General features: G+C 44.4%; 1 protein-coding gene across 2 annotated transcripts in view; it reads right to left on the reverse strand.

The window, feature by feature from the left end:
• MACROD2 (mono-ADP ribosylhydrolase 2) overlaps positions 1-12,500 on the reverse strand; it is an 886,338-nt gene that overhangs the window by 54,608 nt on the left and 819,230 nt on the right. The gene's annotated exons all lie outside the window — the stretch shown is intronic.

Raw genomic sequence — 12,500 nt, forward strand, 5'->3', positions numbered from 1 at the left:
CTCCCTTTTGGAAGGCGGGTACCAAACAGCGAATTGCCACTGAGAAAGGTAACACCCCGGGGAACATCTATGGACATGAGATCAAGCTCTCTTAACCTTTCCTTGGCCTGATTAGAAATGTATTAGGAAGTTTGTATTTTCAATGATGCAGAAGGCTCTTTTAGCTTCATAATCATATTAGAGGCTGCAGTGCAGCATGCTGGATCAGATGCGGTGGCTAAACTCCCTCTTCTCCAGCGTGGCAAGGTAGATGGTGAGAACAGCTGAGTACCAGCCTTAATGAGGCATTTGAAAAACTGACTGCTGAGCATATATACTGGGAGAAAGGAAATTCATTCCCAGGCCTGTAAATGGCTTGGTAATGATACACATATTTTTGCTGTGATCTTTTCTGGCTCCTGGGTTTTTCTGATTACAGCTTCTCTAAAGCAACACGGTTGAAGTTCCTTGCGTGACCACATTGCTTTTACTTAAAACACGGAGTCTGTTGAAGAGAACAGCAGTAGCCCAAATGAAATTATGTGGATTGAAGGAAAACTGAGAAAGCATGTGTTTTTCAGAAGCAAATGTACGTCTGGTGGCACGCTGCATTCAGCTCCTACTTAGAGGCTGAGATACGATGCTCTCCCTCTTTCCAGCAGGCAATACATCCTGGCATCCAGCAGATGGGACTAGTGGAGAAGTATTTCCAGGCTGACCCTGCACAGAGCTGCTCTCAGGAGGAGAGGAGATAGAGCAGGAGTTTGACAGCCCGCCTGAGAGGTGAGAGGTGGGCAGGGGGCGGCTGATAGCCATCAGCGGGGACTTGAGCCTCCTGCCTGTTGGTAACTCTTTGTACCGATTTTAACCAGCCTTAATGGATGCCTCGCTATAGTGATTTCTTCACACATTAGTGAGCTCTAACCTGTAAAAAATTGCATTACATGGATGACCAAAACGGCTTGATAAAACCAGCTGAGTTTTTTCTTCCCCTGCTTGAAATCCAAAAGCATTATTTTCAAACTCAGCGTTCTGCCTGTCCACACGACAGGAGGACTGCACACAAAACAAAGTTAGCTGTGCTAGAAGTCAAACTTCTCTCTCCCCCTCCCCTTTTCTTTTAAAACACAGACTTGAGACTTCGCAAGCTTTGCAGCAAGCCATTAATAAATACGGAAAAATAGCCTTTGCATCACCAGGATGTGTGTTTCAAAGGGATAAAGTCACCTAGCCCAGGAGCTGCAGGAAGGAACATTACGTTCAAGACAATTCCACAACACAACAGCACAGTGACACTTGATAAATCCTCACCATTAGGTCAGATCCAAAGAGAATACTGCACCACTGCGCAACAAGCGGTGCCAAAGCTGAAAGGATTTAATTATGGCCAAGTGCAACATGTTCCACTCTGCACAGATTTTACATTCAGAAAAAACAGGCCAGGCATAAATGGTAACTACCGATGTATCACTGAAAATCATTTCAGCAATTACCTTACTGCCTTCACAACATAAAACTACATTTCCAGATGATACTTGTTTCTACATCCATTACAACAAGGATGACTATAACCATGAGTTATTTGGCTAAAACTAGGTATTTCAAAGGTTCATTCATGTTTATTGCTAAGGGACGACATCTCTTGTTAAAGTCACTTATTCAAAGAGAAATGATCATCTGATTCATCAGATTATCAGAAAAAGCACATATTCATCAGTACGCTTTGCCAACCCTAGGTCTATTATTTCGCTGGAGATTCACTGTTTAAAACTGGTAACATAGAAGGCTAATTACAGCAATATATTGGATTCTCAACATGTTTTCTACCTAACACTTCATTTCATTCCTTTAGAAAGAGAAATATAAAAGACTTTAAGCAGAAGCTTCACCTCTTGTACTCTGACCCAGTCCAACAGACTGACTGGATCGTGACATGAAAATTAATCTTGATCAGCATACTGAAAGTATGTGTTGTGCCTGTCAAGGCACCCTAACAGAATTAGAGGAAAGGAAATGCTAAAAAATTAAGAGTGGACAGGTGATCCTCAAGTGAATGGCTAGCAGAAGGAAGGGTTAAGTTCTGCTTGGCCCGGAGAATCTCTTCATCTCAGGAGAAAGGGAGGAAGCGGTGTATGAATACACCGATAAGAAAGCAAACTATAGGGTGGAGACGTGACTAATCCCAAAGCCTCTGACAAACAGTTTTTTCCATTTTTTAAAAACCTTTCTAATGAGCCTCTCACTGAGTGTCTTCTACTGATGAAGAGTCTGTCTGTAATTATTGCTCTCCATCGGAGCTGGGTGCAGAGCAAATGGAAAGGCTTTAAGCAGCACATGCTCATGGCAAAGAGCTGGGAATATATTTTACAAAAGTAGCAAGCCAATTTTTCACCATATTTTTATTCACCCCAGCTCTCCCTTTCTCCAGGCAGAAAAGCCAGACCCAGTGCATTTCCCTCGAGTCTTTCCCATGACATTATTTATCATAAAAATGTCTTTTCCAGTGGATGACTTCTACAGTATTTGCCATCCTTCTCCTTCCACTACTGCAGCAATTGGCGATTGCATTTCCTTTAGGTGAAAGCCGTCCTCACAGTATCTGCGCTTCTATTATACTAGTAATTGAACAGCAATCTGTCATTCACTCCAAAGGAGATAGAAAACGTGGCAAACGGTATTTCGTGTCATTTTAGGCCAGCAAATGTAAATGATTTTGAGCCACATCAAAAGACGAATAGGAACATCTGTTTCTTTTCCCTGGCATGGCAGTCAGTTGAAAAAACAGGAGTTTGAGAATTACAGTAGCACCGTACAAACAAAATAAGCACATCAGACACTAAAATACCTACTTCTGGCCATATATTTTGCTTTCCCTTGCCAAGGCAACTACTGCCTGATACGTGCTTGCTCTGTCCTCTTGGCCTTTTTCTTTGTGATCAGGAAGAAAATTCGCCCCCCAAATGATATATACAGGCTAAGCAGTGATCAATCAGCACACTCATCAAGCTGGCAGAGCAAGCCGCACTTCTAACTAAACTAGGAAACCGGATACTCTGTGAGTGCCTGCCCACTTTATGTTAAGGAGAGGTATTTAGCATGCACAGTGATATGCCAGCTGCAGTAGCAGCCCCAAACAAAGCAGACGAAATGATAAATAATACGCTGGCAGTCAGATGGGAGAGGACAAGATCCCTATGAAAGTCCAGAGGACAAACTCTCAGCAGCAGCACCAGAGCAGGCTTTAGTATTCTTCCCATTTTCCCTGCGAAAGCCTGGAGGCATGAGGCTTTTTACACCTCTCCCTGTTCTTGCGACAAACATGGCAAGTCAAAAATATTAATAGCCTGCTGGCCTCTTGGCTCTTCCCATTCCAGAGCTGAGTAAGTGCCAGGTTCGCTCATACACCTACTCTTCAGCAATACCTTTCTCTAAAAGCAGTCAGTGATGTACTGGAAGCTGAGATGAAAGTCAATGTCTCAAAAACTGGTGCAAAAAGACATTTTCCTGAAGAAAACAGAATTGCAGATAAGGTATTTTTAGTTAAAGGAAGAAATTCTGCACAACCAGTACAAACCAGTCTACTTCTAGCCCTTCAGCATAGATGTTATTACTAATAAAATTGTTTTTACTACCAAGAAAGTTGTACTTATATCATCGATAGCGTGTCAACAGTCAGAGTAAGGTTCCTTCAAACAACCTCCTCCTTCTTGGAGTAGAAATAAGAGGGACAGAGACCCAACACCTCAAGCTCACATCTGGTTTGCCACTCTCACCTATTTGTGTACGTACCACACCCCCGAGCACCCGGCTTGAACCTGTTACAACCCTGTTCTCGCCATGTGAGTCTGGGTGCATCCTCTGGTTCTCCGGGTGGCCAGTTACTGAGCATCAATCCTGCAGCCTGGCCTGTGAATCTCTCTTCAAGCTGAGCCACACTTCTATGCAAATACAAATACAAGCCGAGATCTGGCAGATAAAGGATGCCAGTTTTGAATTATCTTTTTTTATAGCACAAAAATATTGCCATGGTAATCATACTAATGATATGAAGGTCCTTCTATGATAACAAGGAAACTAATTAATGAGAAAATTAAAAATATAGGCCTTGATCTTACAGCTGTTACATTCTGCACACATGAGCAGATATGCTGACTTCAGTGAAACTCCTAAAATGTGAGAAGAAAGCACACGTATATCCAGATATACACTCAAGATCATACAGCCTGAAACCATTTTCAGACTATTCCAGTGGCAAAATGATATCACACATAAAACATGAAGCACATACACACAAAGACCATTACTGCAGAACTACAAACGCATTAAAATGAATCATTAAGGGTGGTGGCCTGAGGTAACTGCGCATTTTCAGTCTGCATTTTAATTTCTTTTAATTAAATTATGATTTAGGTCAGTTTTAATCACTACTTGTATATAACCCCTTTGGGGTAAATTTTAAGAAGGGTTAGTAAAGAGTTATCGGCTGTAATTGTTTAATGGAGTTATGAGACTCCTTCCCTCTGTGCTGCTCCAAGGATTTATCTCACTGCAGATGCAGACCTGAACATGGTGCTGCCTCTGCACCCAGCCTAGCCAAGTTGTCAGCATAATAAATAACAGGTTTTCATTTTCAGGCAGCATTTTGTCAAGAATTGTCGAGAAGTGTGGGAAAAGAATGAGCAAACTGTAGCTCGTGGGGATTATCTCAGAGGTTAAAAATAATGCTATTGTATTTCACCTATGTAATGTCCTAAGAAATATAGGAGCCTAATCTAAAGCCCACTGAAGTCACTAGGCGTGTTCCCCTTGCCTCACTCCTCCGTGGATTGCAAGGCAAGTAACTTGGCTTCATTATACCTTTCCTGGCTGGGGAAGAACCAGGGGACAACAGTTACAGCATCAAACTAGGTGTTTGGAAGACACGAGCACTCTGATTTGTCCCAGCTCGCTTCATACATAACATTGCTGGGAATGTTGTCCTAGGCTGGTTTTTCACTGGGTGTAATACTTCTTTCTAACATTGAGCATGACTCAGATTTTGCAATACAGGTGCCTGGCAAAAGACATCTAAAATTTCATTGCCGAAGAGGTCGATCATCACTATTTCTGACAATCTGCAACTGTGACTGTTCAAAACAAATGAAAGCAGACATCTCCTGGAAGCTTGAGCTGCTCAACATAACCAGAATATGGACATCACATCCTGGATGTCATATGCAGCCCGCACAGAGGACAAAGACACAACAGGTATTTGGATGCAAAAGATACACATACTGTGCTGTACAAGTATTATTACTGTTATCATAGTATATAGAAGTGGACAGAAACTGCTCATGTGAGTTGGTGCATGTTGAAGAGCAGAGCTCAAAGCAGAACAGAGGAGCCCTGGCTCCCAGCCCTACAGGCAGGTCTCCCCAAGAGACAGAGAAAGAAAGGGACCTCACACATGAGTGAAGGTGCACAATATGATCACAAATTCTGTCACTGTTATGTCAATATACTATTTGTTCATACTTTCCTGCTGTGCCCTAGAGAGTAGGGAACTGCATACCACTAAGGGCTGAGGCACAGCTTCTTTTCCGAGGCACAGCTTCTTTTCCAAACCCCAGTCAAAATTAAACATGAGACCTATTTCAATTTTTCTGCATAGAGGTCAGGAACTCATGTGGTGGGGTAATGTAGCAAAGTGAAGAAATGGACAGAGAAGCCACACAGGAGATCATACTTTTTAAAACGAGCATAAAATGTGTAACAAAACATGTACTATTTTGCATCAATATTTCAGAAGCAAGAGACTAGCCCCATCTTCGGCACTGGACCTGAGCAATCACAATGGTTTACTGTTATTCACGTCATGGTTAGAAATGAGAAATGAATTCCTTGACAGATGAGTCCCCTGCAGGTACGCTGGTTTGTCACTGTGTATAATTCTCTTCTGACAACATTGCATTAGTCACTTTAGTAACTTAGTATTTTGCACCTCAGCTCATCCCAGGAGAAAGTAAATCTACTCTGAAGCATCTAGTGTGAAAACAGGAATTGCAACTGTTTGCCTGGTACAGTTTACACAAACATATGTACAGCTGCTAAACGAAACCCAAATAGGTAAATGGTCAATGCCACAAAATGATGTGTCACTGGCAGAGGCCAACATGAGCTGCACTTTCAAAGTTGTCTTGTGTAGCCTCTGCATGGCAATTTCATGAAACAGTAGAAGCCACTTCAGCAATGAGAAGAATCTTCTAAGAATGGCTTGCTCGGAGAGTGAATACAAATAAAAATACAGATAACATCCTGTTTTCCCCCTGGCTAAGTGGAAGGTGATCACCCGATATTCTGAGAGCTGTAATCAGTCAAGACAGATGGTGGACTTCAAAACAGAAGTGAAAAAAGAAGCTATCGACCAGAGTGGATAGGGGTTATTAGTACCACTTTAAATATAACCTATCTGCATTAAGGTGGAACATTTCACAGACATGTTTGATACACATGCTTCTCAGGAATTTCTTCTGTAGTACTTTATCTTAATTTAAAAATTTTTACAAGGATTTGGTTTGCTGGCAAAAAGAATACAGTAACTTCTAAGCTATCTTAATAACAATTAGCACTTTTAAGGCTGAATAAGAGAGTGTGTGTGTTTGAAGTATAATTATGTGTCTAGATGTTCGTTTTTAGTAGATTATGAGTGGAGCAGAAATTTACTGAAGAATATTGCTTCCCTGTGGGATGCAAAGAAGAAATGTAGCTACAATTTCTCAAATGATAAAAGAATTGCTTTCTATAAACCAATGAACTTTTGGAAACTAATCAGAAGTCAAATGTAGTTAATATCAATATATACCTTAGAGACAGAGACAATCAGGAATGCAGAGTATTAGAAGGCTCTTAGAAAAGATGCTCTGAGCATCACTATGTAATGGCAACACAGAGCAGCTGTTGTAGGCATCCCCCAGCCCGAGGGAGGATTAAGCCCACCTCAAAAAAAAGCAGCACAAGCCAAGTAGTGTTGATTTTTGTGCGTGCATACACTCTATCCCCCTCTGTGAAGCCAGTGAGTGAGCAGCAAAGCTGCAAAATTCATGCTATATAAAGGAGAACTAGGAAGGGGAAGCCTTATGTTAGTCTCACAATTAGAGGACTAAGCTCTAGAATGAGTTTTATTTTCTAGTCCCCAAACGATGCACTTTTTGGGAGAAGGGATGAGAGGCAAGGAGGTCTCCTTGGTGAGAATCCTACCCAATTGCCGTGACCTGCTGAACCAATACATTGTCAAGAAAAGGTGCGACTCCATTTCGCCTCATTTCTGCTATGAACTCCAATCACTAGACTGACATCTCTCATGGTCAGAGCATCCACTGAGTGAGGCAGGAGCCTCAGACACTACCAAACAACATTTTAGACATTTGATGTTGCCCTTGAAAGTCAAGGGGTCAACAGTGCGATGACACCATCAGGCAAAGGAACCAACTCTACCAACTATCTTAAAGGTGATTTGTGTTCATTTTGACCTTCCTGGCTTGGCTTATCCATCAAACTGTTCTCCTTCCCAACAAGTGAACAGAAAGCAAAGTTCATCCCATACAAGCAATTCCAACAGACCAGCTCCTTGCACATACAGTGAGCTCAGCTAGAGTGATCTTGTGATATCAACAACCTATCAATCTATCAGGAAGAATCTGGCCATTCATTTTGGGAAAAGCTTATGAGAAAGCCTGGAGCAAGACAAGTTGCAGAGCTCCAGTTCTGTCTTCACATCTGTTGTGGGTTCAGCTACAGCAGTCATTTTTCTCCTTCTTAGTAGCTGGTGCAGTGCTGTGCTTTTTAACTTTCAAGCCTGGGAACAACGCTGGTAACACCGATGTTTTCAGTTGTTGCTAAGTAATGTTCACTCCGACCGAGGACTTTCTCAGTCTCATGCTTTGCCAGGGAGGAGGGGAAGCCGGGAGGAAAGAGAGACAGGACACCTGACCCAAACCAGCCAAAGGGGTATTCCATACCACAGCACATCATGCCCAATATATAAACCGGGGGGAGTTACCCGGAAGGCCCAGATCACTGCTCGGGTCAGGCTGGGTATCGATCAGCGGGTGGTGAGCAATTGTATCCTCTCCCCTTGTTATTTCCCTTATCGTTATTATCATCGGTGGTAGCAGTAGTGGTTTTGTACTATACCTTAGTTACGGGACTGCTCTTATCTCAACTCATGGGAGCTACATTCTTTTGATTCTCCTCCCCATCCCTCTGGGAGCGGGGGGAGGAAGAATGGGGGGAGTGAGCTGTGTGGTTCTGAGTTACCAGCTGGGCTCAAACCATGACAGTTCTTTGTGGCACCCAACGTGGGGCACGAAGGGTCAAGATAACGACAGATCTGACCAGAGTGTGTCTAATCATATTTGTGATAAGCATTCATTGTTACTACTTGTCACAGTGGTGATTATTTGGCTCCCAGACTTGTTGCTCTTGATCTCAGAGTTTCAGCATGTTGTACCTTACCTACAGCCACTATTTGCTGTTTTAGCATTTATCAGCTGGGGGGCCTGGGCTAAGGTTCTTGTTTCACTGTACTTCATGGTAATGACTTGTAATACAATAGACTCATTGATCATGAAACTGGTCCGGTTTGTGCTTCCAGTGTGGCCATCACCTCTATACTTCGGGAGGTATATAATGAAATATTTTAGCAATTGCATATCCTTTTTTTTCTCCTCGGGGGGTCAAATTACGAAGGAGACATTCCCTTTCACCCCCCGTTCCCCCACCAGCCTATTTGCAACAGCAGTTGAGAGTTCTGAAGGTTTCAGATGGCCTTTGAATACCCTTGAAACCTGCCTGCTGATTGTGCTGGGGATCAGCATGTTGGCAAACATACGGAGTGTGTTTTACCCACAGCCATCCCGCCCTGGGAACACCCTATTTCATCTGATCTCGAAAGTTAAGCAGTATCGGGTTCAAATCTGGTCTAGGGTTAGACGATGGTATAGGAGGACCACCAAGAGATTTTCCCTGAGGCTGGACAGTCATGAGTGGCAGGGTGTGTGGGACAGCATGGGCAAGTATCTAGGCCAGTGGGCCCCTCCAGTGCTTTGGAACTTCACCACTGAACAAGTGCAACATCCAGAAAAACTAGTAAAACACTTAAACGAGGTGGCTGTCGTCCTGGTTATACCAGAGAGGGACAAATCATGGCAACGTGCTGGGGCTTGGCCTACGCCTACAGAGCCCTGCTCAACACTATCCAGCACCTTCAAAGGGAAAAAAATGTCTCTGGATCTGATGGCAAAGCAACAGACAACGCAGCTATACCAACTACAAGCACAGCAACTACTCAAACCCTGACCACAACAGACAACGCAGCTACTCCAAGTATAGCAGCTACACCAACCCCAGTGACAAGCACAGTAGCTACTCAAACCCGGACAGCAAAAAACAATGCGGCTACTCCAAGCACCGCAGCTACACCAACCCCAGTGACAAGCACAGTAGCTACTCAAACCCCGACAGCAACAAACAATGCGGCTACTCCAAGCACCGCAGCTACACCAACCCCAGTGACAAGCACAGTAGCTACTCAAACCCCGACAGCAACAGACAATGTGGCTACCCCAAGCACCAGAGCTACACCAACCCCAGTGACAAGCACAGTAGCTACTCAAACCCCAACAGCAACAGTCAACGTGGCTAGTCCAAGCACTGCAGCTACACCAACCCCAGTGCCAAGCACAGTAGCTACTCAAACCCTGACAGCAACAGACAATGCAGCTGTTGGTGCTACTCAACTCCCAAGCACAACAGCTGCACCAATCCCGGCAACAGACACTGCAGCAACTCCAATCCTAGTGGCAGACACTGCAGTCACTCCAACCACAGTGACAAACACTGCAGCTAAACCAAATGGCCAGTTTGTGACAATGTCTGTTGCCTCTGTAAGCAAAAGCAAATGAGAGGCACAAAGAGCAACCCGCGAAGCGAAGAAAGATGAAGACCCAATGTTATTACTACACGGAACAGCATCTGAACAAGAGTTACTACTACGTGGATCAGAGGAAGAGGAAGAAGAAGAAGAGGTGACTTCTCGACCTCAGACCTCAACCAAGCTGCGGAATATGCGAAAAGATTTCACCCATCTTCCAGGGGAGCACATTGCCACCTGGTTGCTCCGATGCTGGGACAATGGGGCCGACGGTCACGAAGTAGAAGGTAAGGAAGGTAACGAGAAAAATGGCCAGTACTTTATCTCTATACTGACTCATGGATGGTGGCAAATGCCCTGTGGGGGTGGTTGCAGCAATGGAAGCAGAGCAACTGGCAACGCAGAAGTAAACCCATTTGGGCTGCTGCATTGTGGCAAGATATCGCTGCTCGGGTGCAGAACCTGGTGGTGAAGGTATGCCACGTAGATGCTCATGTACCCAAGAGTCGGGCCACTGAGGAACACTGGAACAACCTGCAAGTGGATAAAGCTGCTAAGATTGAAGTGGCTCAGATGGACTTAGATTGGCAACCACGTGGCTCAAACCACTACAACATCCCTTGAGGGAGGGCAAGGAGTATCCTGACCTCAGGAGGAACAGAATGGTTTTTGTTTCACGGATTGATTATTTTTCTCCTGGAGGAGGAGAAAGATCAGGCTCAATGTCCAGTTGGAAAACAGTAATGAGTGGTGTCCCTCAGGGATTGGTATTGGGACCTGTCTCGTTCAACATCTTTGTCGGCGACATGGACAGTGGGATTGAGTGCGCCCTCAGCAAGTTTGCCGACGACACCAAGCTGTGTGTTTCGGTTGATACGCTGGAGGGAAGGGATGCCATCCAGAGGGACCTTGACATGCTTGTGAGGTGGGCCGATGCCAACCTTATGAAGTTTAACCAAGCCAAGTGCAAGGTCCTACACCTGGGTCAGGGCAATCCCAGGCACAGCTACAAGTTGGGCAGAGAAGAGATTCAGAGCAGTCCTGCAGAGAAGGACTTGGGGGTGTTGGTTGACGAGAAACTGAACATGAGCCGGCTTCAGTGTGCGCTTGCAGACCAGAAAGCCAACCGTATCCTGGCCTGCATCAAAAGAAGCGTGACCAGCAGGTCGAAGGAGGTGATCCTGCCCCTTTGCTCTTGTGAGACCTCACTTGGAGTACTGTGTACAGTTCTGGTGTCCTCAACATAAAAACGACACGGAGCTGTTGGAGTAAGTCCAGAGGGGGGCCACAAGGATGATAAGGGGGCTGGAGCACCTCCCGTATGAAGACAGGCTGAGAAAGTTGGGGCTGTTCAGCCTGGAGAAGAGAAGGCTGCGTGGAGACCTCATAGCAGCCTTCCAGTATCTGAAGGGGGCCTATAAGGATGCTGGGGAGGGACTCCTCATTAGGGACTGTACTGGTAGGACAAGGGGTAATGGCTTCAAACTTAAGCAGGGGAAGTTTAGATTAGATATAAGGAGGAAGTTCTTTACAGTGAGGGTGGTGAGGCACTGGAATGGGTTGCCCAAGGAAGCTGTGAATGCTCCATCCCTGGTGGTGTTCAAGGTCAGGTTGGACAGAGCCTTGGGTGACATGGTTTAGTGTGAGGTGTCCCTGCCCATGGCAGGGGGGTTGGAACTAGATGATCTTAAGGTCCTTTCCAACCCAAACCATTCTATGATTCTATGAGTTTTGCTGCTGCTATTAGATGTATTAGTTGTCTTTGCTACAATATTGATCACCTGCAGACCATGGTGGGAATGGATGGGGCAGATCTTGGGCAGGCTCCATTTATATCTGAGAAATCCTGTGAGGAAGGAAAGGGCAAACTGTTTTGCTTCTCCCAGTATCAGGAAAATCTATTGCACATGCTCGCTGTTCAGTACATACAGGAGGACATTTGGGGATGTAGCTATGAGAAACAAAGAACATTTTAAATTTGTATTTTATTAGACTTCTGTAACAATTGTTTGCTTTTCCTTGGTGACAATCAGTAGGATGAGAACAGCTGCCCTGTGGCATTTGCGCTAACTTGTGGCTGCGATGCTGTTGAAAGCACTGCCATTTTGTCTATGTAATTACTTCGGGATTGTGTTATGAAGCTACTGAAGGAAGACGTGCTAAGTTTTGTTTAGTGCCAAACGTATTTTTCTCACCTGAGACTTTACAATCACTCAATCGCTGAGTGCACCTGACCGAGGGGAAAGGCAAAATTATCACTGGCTGATTTTACTCTCCCAGGACCTGGGAAAGGGGGTGAAGAGAAGAAAATTACACTGCATGTTTACACATGTCAAACCTGAAATACTGCAGGGAACCTGGGAGTAAAGAATGTTTCTCCATGTATCCAGTCTATCCATTTCCCCAGACAATAACCTGCACTACAATGAAAAACTACCAAATACAGCCACTGACAGGAGAATCTGCTATGCAGTTCACACTTGCTTTTCTCTATCAATGGTCTGATGGCAGAGAACAATATATCTAATAGCATAATAACAGACACCATTAATACTTTAGAGGTTCAGTATAAAATTGCTTTCATTAGCATGTCAAGTGTTTATTTTAGCTT

Source organism: Strigops habroptila, chromosome 6, assembly GCF_004027225.2.
Source record: "Strigops habroptila isolate Jane chromosome 6, bStrHab1.2.pri, whole genome shotgun sequence".
Taxonomy (NCBI): Eukaryota; Metazoa; Chordata; class Aves; order Psittaciformes; family Psittacidae; genus Strigops; species Strigops habroptila.